This window comes from Anser anser (assembly GCF_964211835.1).
Source record: "Anser anser genome assembly, chromosome: 1".
Taxonomy (NCBI): Eukaryota; Metazoa; Chordata; class Aves; order Anseriformes; family Anatidae; genus Anser; species Anser anser.
In genome coordinates this window covers 193,948,379-193,961,788 of record NC_139720.1, presented here as the reverse complement: position 1 = coordinate 193,961,788, position 13,410 = coordinate 193,948,379, and the positions used below count along the sequence as shown (strand labels likewise).

Genomic DNA, 13,410 nt, shown 5'->3' with positions numbered 1-13,410 from the left:
GCCTTCTTCAAAACCCAGCTTCTGCAAAGCTGCTCCACTTCCAGTCTTATGTCCAGGCTGCACTACTGCCTGAACTTACTCTGTGCCCAGTGTCAGATTTTACTTTTCGCCTTTTTTAAACTCAGTGAGGTTCTTGGCAACTGCTCTGTTCTATTCACGGTCACTGCCTTTCTGAGGTCAAGAAACAGAAAATTAATCTATGAATAACAGGAAGTTTATTTGAAACAGTTTTATTAGAAACAGAAACACCAGGGGAAAAAACATCAGCAGTGCTACATTACAGTGCAATGTGAAAACCTCATGACATCAAAGTGCATTTTTCATTATTTGTTCCTTTCACTGGTTTTCATTTTTCATTAGGCAAAAATAAAGCAGGCATTTTAACATTATAACATCCAGCTCAACTGCATAGATGGTGACATCTTTCTCCAATTTTAATTTTCGCTATTGATCAGCATTTCCTCAGTTTTCAGCTAGCCTGGTGCTGGCTTACAGTTTTCTCTAGGTAACCAATACTTCTGTGCAACATTGCAGTCTCAGTACTGTAACTTAAACACAAACCCGACTACTGTTTTTCTTCAAATACAAGAATAACCACACTTTCCCATCTTCTGTCACATTTTAGTGCTTGATAATATTTTCGTATTTGTTTCATCTAGCTCTAAATCATCAGTTTTGGACTCAAACCTCTTAATCAAGAAGGGGTACTTTAATATATCATTTACTCTGATTCCTGTTACAGTATGTACAAACTCAAATCCTTTTATCAATAGTTTCCCAGTACTTGTCTTGGAGATCCAGAAACAAAATCTGCTTCCAGTACAAACCAGATAAAAAGGGAGGCGAGACCTGAGTTACACACCAGTTGTCAGCCACCATCCTTGCTCCACTACGTTTCACTTTCCTTAACGCTGGATCCCACCTCCTCTGCTGGAACCTGAAGACATGACAATACCTGTAACTTGCCTCCTTTTCATACAGGAAAAGGCTTCTTGAATGTCATAAGGAGACATCAGATTTTTTCTGGTGCCTCTTTCCCATCGTGGAAAACGAAGCGGCAAATAAGATAAACACAGTCTCGGTGCTGGCAAACTCCCCCCCACTTCAAGCAGCCCGGTTCCCTCGGGGCTGCCGGCACTGCCTGCAAGCAGAAAGAGCAGAGCCTGGGTGAGAGCGATCAATCCCCGCTGCTCAGCTCGGTGCCACAGCTTTAATTACTGTTTTATCGGATGGCAGCATTGTTCTTGTGCCCAAGAGCACAGAGAACAGTGAGGGAGGAAGAAGGCATAAGACAAGTAGACAGACACAGAGAGCCTGATAATTAATCTAGCACAGAGGAGACCTTTCATCACCAAAATCACAACCACCATAGCGTGTTCCAATGACTGAAAATACGATTATTTTCTCACCTCCAGTGGTCCTTTGAATTCCAAGGTAAGGAGCAGAATTTTGCACATAGGGTATAGCAGGACACCATCTCCATTTTGAGGCTATGTGGCCACCAGCAGCTTTCATCAGAACCTAATCCAATGAAGAATGTTTTCAGGAAATAATTATAATTCACGCTAAGGAGTTAGATACTGAAATGACTCAAATGCTTGAAAAAGTACTTTTGTAATCAACGTGCAGCAAACAGCAAGCCTCAAATAGCAAACTACAGAGCAATGCGTTTTAGCAAATACAGTTGGATAAAGAGCTTGGAAAGGCTGATGCTTGCCCAGATAGCACGATCAGAGGTTATCTGAACTGCCTACTGCCATCCTAGGAACCCAGTGGCAGAAAGACAGACGGAACATGTTGACTGCACTACGAATTAAATCAGAGCCCAGTACCTCTGCTGGCACAACAGAACTGCATGAAATTTGTTTCAAGGTTGAAAGCTGAAGAAGGGAATTGCAATGGCAAATGCACAAAGCCAACATTCATCTCCGCAAAATACTGCTCATCAGAAAACTAATATAAAACTGAACAGGTGTAATTCTGTTTTCTTACTTCTTTTTCAAGTGACTGATTTGGCTGACTCAGAGTCTTTTGCAACTTTTTTCAGTTTGCAGTTGCACACTATGCCCCAAATACAATGAGATCCACTCACATTTTAATCTAATCTTTTCAGAGTTTTTAATGCAATTTAATTAGGCCATCAGGCTCTGCCAGCCAGGTTCACACCGCAGTCTGAAGGGTACACACACCACTGAATAGTGGGAGAAAGAGAAGGGAAGGGTTTTATCACTCTGCTGAGACAAGGAGTCATTATTTAGCCAGTCAAAGGAACATTTGTAGCTCCAGGGAGCCTTGGCCATCCTCTCTTCCCTTCGCAGGAAGGAAGGAGCGTAAGCTGGGGACAGAAAGATTCTGAAGCACCCAGGAAACTTGCCAAAAGCCAAGGCTCTCAAATAGCTCTTTTGCACAGGGCTGGTCTGATACCTAAGGGAAAGCAAGAAGCCTGAGTTCCCGACAGCACTTGGTCAAGACAAGCTTTTTTTTTTTTCTGTCCACCTGACTTCTTATGATTTAAACAGCATAAATAAATCAACTGGTTGGATTCCCCCCCCCCCCCCGCCTTTTTTTCCTTTTAACTTTTTCTGATGGCAGAAACAGAGTTTTAACTGTATTGCCTTTAGATTTTATGAGTAAATGCCTGCCGCTTATTTCTTTAGCCTGGTGTACATTATATTGTGATTTTACAACGCCTAGAAACAACAGGGAACAACTTAGTAAAGGCAAAGCAAAGCCACAAAAGAAGGTGTGTATGAGTTTCCCCATCTCCCCTCACCTTCAACATCCGCTACGCAGCAGAGGTCCGAGCTAGAGAACACTGAAGAAGGCCGGACAGACATACGAGCAGTGCCTCGGGGCTGACAGGACACTCCCAGTAGTGCCAAGGGAAGTGTCTGGTGTTCTCGCAAGGCCGCTGTCTTTGAAAGGCCATGGCCATCATGAGATTCCTGAGGCCTGGAGGAAAGCAAATGCCACTCATACGTGCAGTGAGGGCAGGAATGCAGATCCAGGGACCTGCAGGCCTTGGGAAGGAGACGGAACCACCACTCACCATGGACAAGAAGGCAGCTGACAAGAGTCAGCGTGGATTTACAGAAGGGCCATTTGCAAATCCTCAGTCAACCTGCCCTGACAGCATCCCATGACGAGGTGACCCGCTCAGTGGCTATGGGGACAGCAGCGGGCATTGCTTACCTTCACTTTCTGACACTATCTGCCCTAACAGCCTCACTGACAAGCTGAAGTAGTACGGGCTGGGTGAGTAGACAGTGAGGTGGGCTGAAAAGTGGCTGAACAGACCCAGAAGGTTGTGATCAGTGGCACAAAGACTAGGTGGAGGCCGGTACCTAGCAGTGTGCCTCAGGAAGTCAGCACTGAGGCCAATCATTTCCAAAATCTTCATTAATGACCTGGACGATGGGACAGAATGCACCTAACAGCTAGTATGCAGGAGGTGCAAAGCTGGAAGGAGCACGTGAGAGGGTTGTGCTGCCATTCAGAGGTACCTTCACAGGCTGAAGAAGTGGGCTGACAGGATTTCATGGAGTTCATCAGAAGGAATTACCAGCTCCTGCCCCTGGGGAGGAACCACCCCAGGCACCAGGACAGGCTGGAGGCCAGCTGCCTGAAAAACAGCTCTGCAGAAAGAGCCCTGTGGGTGCTGGTGGACACCAAGCTGAACACAAGCCAGTGATGTGCTACAGCAAAGAAGGGCAGCAGCATCCTGCGCTGTGTCAGGAAGTTGCCAGCAGGTCGAGCGAGGTGATCCAGAGAGCGAGGTCCCAGAGAGCTGGGACTGCTCGGCCTGGAGAGGGCTGGGTGGAATCCTATCAGTATGTGCAAACATCTGATGAGAGGGCAGAAAGACCACGGAGCAAGACCTTTCCCACTGGTGCCCAGTGACAGGACAAGAGGTGAGAGTAGTCTTAGGGTGATGGTTGGACTTGATGATCTTAAGGACCTTTTCCAACATAAATGATTCTGTGAGCACCAGGCAGCACTTCTGTGCTGGGCGGGTGACGGAGCCCTGGCACAGGCTGCCCAGAGAGACTGTGGGGTCTCCTCCTTGGGGATCTCCAAAAGCCGCCTGGACGTGGTCCTGGGCAGCCTGCTCTACCTGGCAGCTTGTTTTGAGCAAGGGGTTCAATCACAAGATCTCCTTGGCACCCTTTCAACCTTTGATATTCTGTAATTATGTGAAGATTCTGCCCCAATGTCAGTGCAGAGCTGAGGTTAGCACCACAGGGCTCAGCAGAAATCACTTCCAGCAGCAGCAGCAACTGCCAGCTCTCTGGCTCCTCGCTGGGTGACCTGAACACCAGGGAGCAGAGCTCCAACGCTTTATCTGAAGCACGTACAGAAGAAACTTTTTCTTTGGAGAAATCCTTTACAAAGCAGTGCTACCTAAATAGAAAATGTAGCAGATAGAGAGCAGAAGGTAGAAAAAAAGGAGAGGGCTGCTGTGGAGAGTATAATAGGAGTCCGCCTGTCTTGGGCAGAAATTTTGAACTACTTGTGTTTTTGCAAAGACCACATAGGTAATTTTGCAGTGTTATGCAATTCATAGTCCAGTTTGAGATTCGTTACTGCAGAAAGATTTTTTCTCATGTTGTCCTTCCCATGCCTTTCTTTTTTTTAAACAGAATAACAAAAGGTCCCTGTCACGTTTATACTCCCCAAGCAACTCTTAAGTTTTACCGCTTACTTCCCACAGAATTACAGACGGAAATCAGTGAGAGGACCTCTGATTAGCAGTAAATGATACAACCCATTATTAGAGCTTAGTATATCTTGATTAGTTCTCTTTTACTGTAAACATAACTATAGTGACCGCTCTCATTTACCAGGCCAAACATGGAGAACACCTATGAGAACTAACCCAAATTCCTCTTGCTTGATCAATACAGCTAAAATCTCAGGTAAATCCCATCAGTGTTTAACATGACTTTTACTCTATAAAAGCTACTGATAATGTGGAATTTCAGAACTGAACCAACCTCCCTTTAAAACCTGCATGGTATACGTTAGTCCCACTACCAACACCTAGGGTAGATGACACAACAAACCTGCATGTTTGGGAACTGAGCTCAACCCCAGGTTTTACAGAGGACATGGACACAGCCTTGTAGACTAAAAGCCTACTGGCTAATCCTGAAGACTGTTCAGAATCAGAAACTACGTTGTATTGTTTCTACAAACTGGATTCTGCATGCAATGCCATCCCTGGAGGTCTTTAAAAGACGTTTAGATGTAGAGCTCAGTGGTGTGGTTTAGTGGAAGACTTGTTAGTGTTAGGTCAGGGGTTGGACTCGGTGATCTTGGAGGTCTCTTCCAACCTAGATGATTCTGTGAATAACATCCAGCAGCCTGGACACTGTAGCACATTAATGTGGCATTGTGGCGTTTGTTTGGAAGAAGCATTATGAGTACCCAGATTTTGAGCTGTTTGCAGAACGCTGTGTATGTACATTTCAAGTTGTTTAATAACATGGTAATGTGTGACAGGAATTATGAAATGAATAGGCATGTATTATCTGAAAGCAAGTGTTAGCAGAAGCATACAAGCAGAATAAAATCACAAGCATGAACGCAAAGCTGGCTCCTAATTTCAGTAATTGCTAAATAAAACCAAATATCCCAATACATACCTCATACTAAAACTCAGTTTAGGATTCCCTTTTGTATTCAAAAGGTAGCACAAGGAGTCTACAAAAGCCAGTCTTCATCTGCCTTTTAACGTTTTAATGGTAACCTAAAAAATAAAGAGATAGCAATGACACAAACTGGAAAAACAGTGGCTTCTCTTTTCAAATACCCACTTTTCAAATACCGTTATGCATAATATCAGGAAATAGACATGAATAAAACTTCACTTTACCAGAAAAATCCGTTTATCCTCTACCTATTCTTACCACTTAGTTGTTCCCGTGGATTTCTCTGTTCTTAAAATTTTAAATTGAATTTGACTACGTCACAGTTAAAAACCAGCTGGTTCAAGAGCATAAACAAGTTCCCAAATTTCATAGTTCAGCCTGAAGTAGAGTAAGTGCAATTCTGCTCCTGAGTCTCGTCACTGTTCTTCGTAGGGTTTTAAAACACACATACTCAAACAAAACACTGTCTTCTGCTTTTTAATGCAAGGCCAAAGGTAGGTTTCATCCTTCTCATGTTATTGCCATTAAGATAATTTGGATCCCTGCATACAACCCAGTGTCATTAATTAAACGTGACGTAATTACTCTCACTGTAGTTGTGCTGAGGATAGGTAGATAGAAATGCAGTCTCCTCCTCATTCCTCAGCCTACCGTGGTACAGACATTGAAGAGGATTAAAACTATATATGAAAACTAGATTGGAGTAAGATGTCCTACTTTAAGATCTTGGAGCAAAATAAGTCTCATTAAAATATAACTAATGCTAATAATATTAGAAATTGATATAAAAGTTTAAGACTTGCCATTTCAAAACCTCTGTAATGGATCTGCTTGCATTTGCAGTAAGTGCAGTCACAAGAACAAAGAGCAAGCCAGAGTATAATTTTATTCCTAATTCATAATTAAAATTATCTAAAATATAATAGAAAAATTGCCTAAGATCAAAAAATGTTAATCAGGGTATCCATCTTGAACTGTGTGTGGCTTCTTCTAGCGTCCACACACAAAATAACATATAAAGTCAGTTTATAAAACTCAGCAGCTCCCTGTCCCAGTTGTTTGGGCTTCAAAACAACTTTCACACACGCACACACATTTCCACCCTCCCCTATCCCCAGCTAAAATAGTCTCTTCTATACAAATACCTCAGATTTCAAACAATAGGCAGGTACTGCACTGTTTGGTAGGGTTAACATACAGCCCATTGCTCGGGCTGGGAAACAGACAGAGAAGCATGCTGCAGAGCTAAGGAGCACTACAAAGATCTGTGTACAGAGCAAGACTGACTGGGAAAACCCCGACTACAGCAGCACAACAGGATGAAGAGCTCTGTATTCTCTCAGATAAGGACTTCCTAGAAGAATTTACCGATGTCTTGAGGCCCTGCTTGATGATCAGAAAACTCAGCACATTTAAAAATACTTCTTACAGAAAGAATCACTTTCGAAAGCCACACACAAGTTGCATCTTTTAGGCTAGCTTCACTTAGATAACAGCCTCAAAAAGCAACCCAGAGTAACGTGCAAATTGCAACACAACCACAAGCATTTACAATAAAGGTAGCATTTACCTTATCAGATGCAGCTTTAGAATTGCAGCTCAGGTCACATAAAAAGGTGGCAAAATTTATGTCCAAGACCTCTTAAAAGTGCTGGTAACTTCAACAATTCTCCCATTTCCTTTCCATCTCTTCCCCCTGCCCACGGTACAGCTCGCTATGCATCCCATTTTAAACACTCCTTTGCCTTCTCCTTGACAGCCGGGTAGATGGACTTCCTAAAGCAGACAGCACAGAGCACAGCCTGCCAACCCTCAATAGCTACAGCTCTAGTTTTGCAAGCCCTACTGTTAAAATCCTTTAACTACTCAGTTACAAATTGCCATAGCCATGACCGTCTGACCCAGAGGCCAGGCCAGAATTGTTGTCTGGATAAGCACTAATGACAACGCTGGTAGTGCCGGGTGACATGGCCTCCGTATGGTGAGACTAATTCAGCTACTGAAAAACAAGTATGCACCCATCTTAAAGGGAAACTAATTACAAGCTGCCATTTTTTCGGTCTACATTTCAATATTATGAAAAAAAAAACACACTAATAATTAGGCTTTCTTTATTCCTTTTTCCCTGTCTACAAACAGCAAGCCTAAAATCCCCAAGGCCTAACAGCCTCCAGCTCCTCTAACAGCCAGCACGTATAATTTCTCTTTCTTGACCACTCAGATTTATTGAAGATAAAGCAGAGAGAGATTCTTGGCAACTTAAATGTTGGTATTGGTGACAGGTTTGTAGCCAAACTACCGGAAAATATCTTTGTTTTTGAAGACCGTGCCTAAAACCAGACAGCAAGACCATATGGTAGTGTTACCAAATAACCCATTTACCATAACTCATACTAAAAAGTGATCGTATAATAGTGTTTTGGGCTTGTTTCTTAAATGCAATAGGTATCTGCCTGCACACTGTTTCTTCAGAATTCTATCCTCACAACAGAGACCCCTCCAACCTCTCTGTGCTGTCGGAGACTCCCACAGTTAACAGTAATTACTCTTAGTCCTGACGTACCCCGGCGGCTAATGCTGAAGCAAAACATAATTATTTTCAAAGAACTGACTCCAAATCACCTTCAGATAATTGATAAAGCATTTCTTTAAATTAAAGTTCAGTATGTAGGTGTTGTGCCAAGCAAAATGAACCTGAAATGCTCTAAATGGCCAACAGCATGGCAAAAAGGCATATTCTGAAGAGAACAGATGCGTCAAGCACACACTAAAGCAACACTATGTACATACTGTGTCATTATCGAGGAAAAATGAAAATATCATGGAAAACTGAAAAACAGGTCCTCAGTACAACCCATCTCAATCTGTATGCATTCATTTAACGGGGTGCTCTCCATGACCTCTTCCCAATACAAATTTGCTTTGTTTCTACCAAGCAGACAGCCGTGGCAACCTACAGCCCCGAAGGACATTCCACATTTACCTTACGTACCCATGCTGTTGTGCTTCCTTCGCAGAGAACATGTTGGCTGTACAGCTTCACTGGCTTGACTGACACAACAGTTTTTGTTTGCTTGTTTTTTAAATTAACAGGATTTGGGGTGGCATTGTAACAAAACCCACCCCCCTTTATTTTACGTCTACATTAGAAATTACCTAGCAAAACAGAACAGCAGCATAGGTAAACTTTGACTTCCACTGCAGTGGAGCACGTGGCACTTTGCACAGCAGGTACCATCCTGAGTAGCACAGCCACCATCCATCACACAAAGGAAGAACTCCCGATTCCGAGCTTTTCTCAGGACAACACACGATCCCTTGTGGCCATTTATTTGGGGCTACCAAAGGGAACCTGAGAGAGACGATCCACAGAGCTGTGTTCATGTCTGCATTTGTTCACGTTTTCCTATCAAAAGGTAACAGATAACAATGTTGGCTGAAGTACTAACAGAAGGCAGTGCTAGACATTTCTAAATGGTCAAGCAATCTTTTCCTCCTCATTCTCTTAGGTTTTTACTCTAGTCAGGCCAAGCCTTGCTCACCTCTATCGTGAGTAGCCACTGCTGAGGACAGAAACATACATTTACATCAATAAAACCAACAAGAGTAAACAGTTATTGACTGGACATCATAGCATGGCTTCTGTGACTACAGGAGATGAACCCAATGTAACTTTTTCCAATCTTACGTTCCTAAAATTCTGCCCCCGAGAACATACAGCCTTGTAAACAGTTAGAAGCAATTAAGAATTTAAGGCAAAAAAGTGAGCATTACCAAATTAAGGCTCAAAAGGAAGACTAAGTTCCTAAAAAGAAAAAGACAAATACTACTTGAACCGAGCCAGAAAACCATTCATTTTCCTTGATGACTAAAAGCAGCTTTTTTAAATATATATATATATATATTTATCTAATTCACAATTTTCAGTCTATAAACCATAGGGTATCTGAAGTTAGTCACTTACACAGAATAAGGAATGTGAAAGTAGTAATATTCCTTTTCTGGAATCACATTTCCAAAAAGAAAAGGTGGTGGCAGTTATTAGAATTACTAGTTACTACTACAATCTAGGTGACTGGATAATAAGCCATTACCAGTGACAGTACTATAATCCAGGGACATTTATTTTTGTTTTGCCTGGATAATAAAACTTCACTCACGCAAAGCATTCTTCAGTATTTGGGCAACGATGAATGTCTGAAAATATCTTAAAAAGGACAAAGATTTCATCTGTGTGGCTTAAGCAAGGCCCAAATTTGAAAACAAAATAAGGACATAGTAAACTTCACAAAAAGTCTTCATTTGGGAGTCATTACATTTCTAGATGTAAGACTACTAATTTAACAGGAAAGGTGGAAGGGTTTTTTTTTTTTCTTTTTTTTTTTTTTTTTGGTAAAATTTAAAGATTCCCTAAGATCTCCAAGAACTTTGGATTTGATCAGCAGAAGGGAACTTAGTGCTTAAATTCTTAACATCACAGACCCCTACTGCACGAAGTAATCTATTATATGTATTTTAACAATTTATTATTATTTTTTTTTTTAAACTGTGAGGCTGTAGTCTTACACAGTCATTAAGATAATCCTATATAAAACAGCAAGTCCATCCCACATTTTGGATTGCTGGCCCATCCCCTATGTTGCTCACTAACCTTCCTGTGTCAGGCTGAGCAATCTGCAGCACCAGAATAGCTAGCTCATCATAAAGTTGCTTTCACAACTAGCCATTGTACACATCACCATTAACGCAGCTGCAAAGTCTTCTGATGTCCAGATTTCTACTTTCAATGACTGTGTTCGTGTTGAGCAGTTTCAAAAAGTTTGCCCAAGTAATGTAATTTTCTCCACTCAGAACTCTTGTGCCTTTTTAAACAGATGCAAAGTTCCTGAGCGCTTTACCATACTTTACCTTATCGCAATCAGCTAAGTACAGAGCTGTTGAAAGGAACAGCAACCTTTAACCCTCATCATCTCTTTCACATAGAAAGTGATGTACCGATGTTGATGTATAGATGTGACTTCAAAGAAAACTTAAGCATCTAAACCAGTTCTATCACTCAGCATTGAAGTGACAGCTAAAATTTCATGAACTTGCTTTAAGTCAGGTTCTAGAAATTCAGAGCAAGTTCAGCCAATCACAGGAACTTACAGCTTTACATACAGAGCTTGGAACAACTTAACTTTGCTGTAAACCAGATACAGTTACACCAGCACAACTAGCAGGTAGTTGAGTACAATCGCTATTCCTCTACTGCTCTAACAGAGCCAGAGGTCAGGATGTTATTGTACTATGCACTCAAAGAGTTTACAATTATGCTGAGATGAGAGAACCACTTTAAAAAATCTAGAGATTACAGAAATATGCATAGTTTTATTCATGTTAATTCAGACTGATTTACAAATCATTTTTAAAATGTTGTTTAAAGAAACTAAGGATGTGTATAAGCAAAGCCTAAGAGCCAGTTTTCTCAGATTTTACACTTCAACACCACTGAAAATCAGCATAAGCCTTGTGTTATAGATATATTTATATATATTTATATACAGTTGAGATGTGATCTCAATTGCTTAAGGATATTTTAGATTTTCAAAAAAATTGGAGGGGGGTCGTCTAGTTTCAAGGGAAACTTCCTGGATTTTGCATAATCCAACTTTCTTTTAATACTTAAAGAAAAAAAAAGAAAAAAGACAACATCACTAAGGATTTGTGAAACTAGCTGATACAGAGAGCATTTACCTGTGAAATGTTATAGCAACGCTGCATTACACAAGTTTACACAATGTTCCCCGTTCCCTCCTGTAAGATTCCTTACCTGTCATTTTTGCAGCAGGTGCCAAGTTAGGCCCATGTCCTAACTTCCTCTTCCAAAATAATGAGAGAAGAATTAGTTATCTTTGCGGGGCTACAACTTCCGAAGCCGTAAGACTGTGCCAGGGTACAAGGGAAGGGCTGTGGTTGTATGGTCTTTATAACGAAAAACAATTCACGTTTCACTCAAAGAGCTTTCATCTTTGAAGCACTCCATTTGAAAACGTAACATAGCAATACTAAGCAACAGATACTTCTTTATTAAAAGGAAACCTAGTAAGGAAGCAATCAAGCAACTAATTATGTAATAGGTTTTAACGTTAATTTATATAGATTAAGAAAGTCAAAGCTTTATTTACATCAATGGCTGAGGCTGGCAGGGCCCCCTGGAGGCCCCTGTTCCCACCCCTGCCCAAGCAGGGACACCCAGAGCAGGCTGCCCAGGACCACGTCCAGGCGGCTTTTGGAGATCCCCAAGGAGGAGACCCCACAGCCTCTCTGGGCAGCCTGTGCCAGGGCTCCGTCACCCGCCCAGCACAGAAGTGCTGCCTGGTGCTCAGAGGGAGCCTCCTGGGTGCCCGGCTGTGCCCATGGCCTCCTGTCCTATCAAAAGATCTTGCAAATATTTTATCCGGAATTTCCTTCCTATGTTTTTAATTCTGCTGAGTGACAATTTTTATTTCTGATGGCTTCACTGTGACAAACACAAAACAGCTACTTCTACTTTCCAGTGTAATACAGCCATATTTGGTAGGAAAAACTTAGAATCTTACATTAGATTTGAACACTGGAAATAGAACCTGTATTTGAGGACCAAGATAACAAAACAGCATTAACAAATTGCAGGGTATTCTGCAAACGTTCTCTCTCTTGCTCCACTGAAGTAAGACTTACCTGTTTATAAAAAACACAAACCAATTTTGAATAAAACTACCGTTTCTCATAAAAATGTGTTTTGTGGAGATGGAGGTATTTATTTATCTGTTTCAACATTGTATAACTAGTCCTTGCCTGCACTTGCCCAGTCTAAGCAGATAACTATTCAAACCTGGGCTAGCAGTTATGCACAGTAACACCAGAGAACCTGCAAAAAAAACTTAGGGCAGAATATATGATGAACTACACTATGTAAATTCGAAGAGCAGATTCTCAATTTGCTATTGCTAAGTAAGATTTATAATCTGGCAAATTAAGCCTGAAACTTGGTTTTTTGTCCCTTAACCGTACGATTGGACATACTGCTGATACTACGTTAAGATTTTTCAACTTTCTATTACCATCCTACTTTCTCTGTTTTAACAGAGGTGGCTCCTACCTGAAGACATTGTTCCTATCTAAAATGAAACAGCTAAGTGAATACCAAACAAAAAAAGCATTAAACCTCAGCTCTGCTAAGGAAGCATCTGCTAATATGTAGTGGAGAGAACTGAAGGAGGATGATATTAGCAGTAACTGAGCAACAGATTTAACTGTCCAACACCTTAGTGTGTCCTAGGACTACTATTAGAACTACCCCCTCCCCCTGCCCCTTAAATGACAATCCAGTTGGCTAAAACCTTCCTCATTTGAGAACAATGAAGTACAAAAGCCTTAACGATGAAACCAGGTTTGACCAGAGCTAAGCCAAGAGCACACAAGAAAGAAACAGGGAGCTTCCTTCTGTTGTCAACTTACACACAAGGGCTGGTCAGTTGGCATCATATTCATGACTAAAATATTTTGAATCAAAGACAAATTGACTTAATGTTTCTCACTGGAGTTCATTCAGCTTTCAAGATGTAAGCTCATACTGTAATTTTTACATATTAAGCATAAGTTATCAAAAGCGTGTCAGGTGACAAATTTCTAAGTACCAACGCGTTTATGAGAAAACATGTATGAACACAGGCTAGAACACAAGATACCTCAGTTACCTGTTTCCAACTTTTGATGTACACAATCACAAGATATC

General features: G+C 41.5%; 1 protein-coding gene across 6 annotated transcripts in view; it reads right to left on the bottom strand.

The window, feature by feature from the left end:
• Positions 1 to 214: 214 nt before the first annotated feature.
• PSPC1 (paraspeckle component 1) overlaps positions 215 to 13,410 on the bottom strand; it is a 67,959-nt gene continuing 54,763 nt past the window's right edge. For 2 of the 6 annotated variants that reach the window (XR_014573936.1, XR_014573939.1), the window contains 3 exons: positions 5,646 to 5,749; positions 1,410 to 2,952; positions 215 to 1,141 (listed from right to left, as the gene is read on the bottom strand). The gene's annotated coding sequence lies outside the window, so the exon portion shown is untranslated. Of the gene's footprint in view, positions 1,142 to 1,409; positions 5,750 to 8,807; positions 9,058 to 13,410 lie in introns of all 6 variants that reach the window. The other 4 variants (XR_014573937.1, XR_014573940.1, XR_014573938.1 and 1 more) reach the window with 3 other exon arrangements.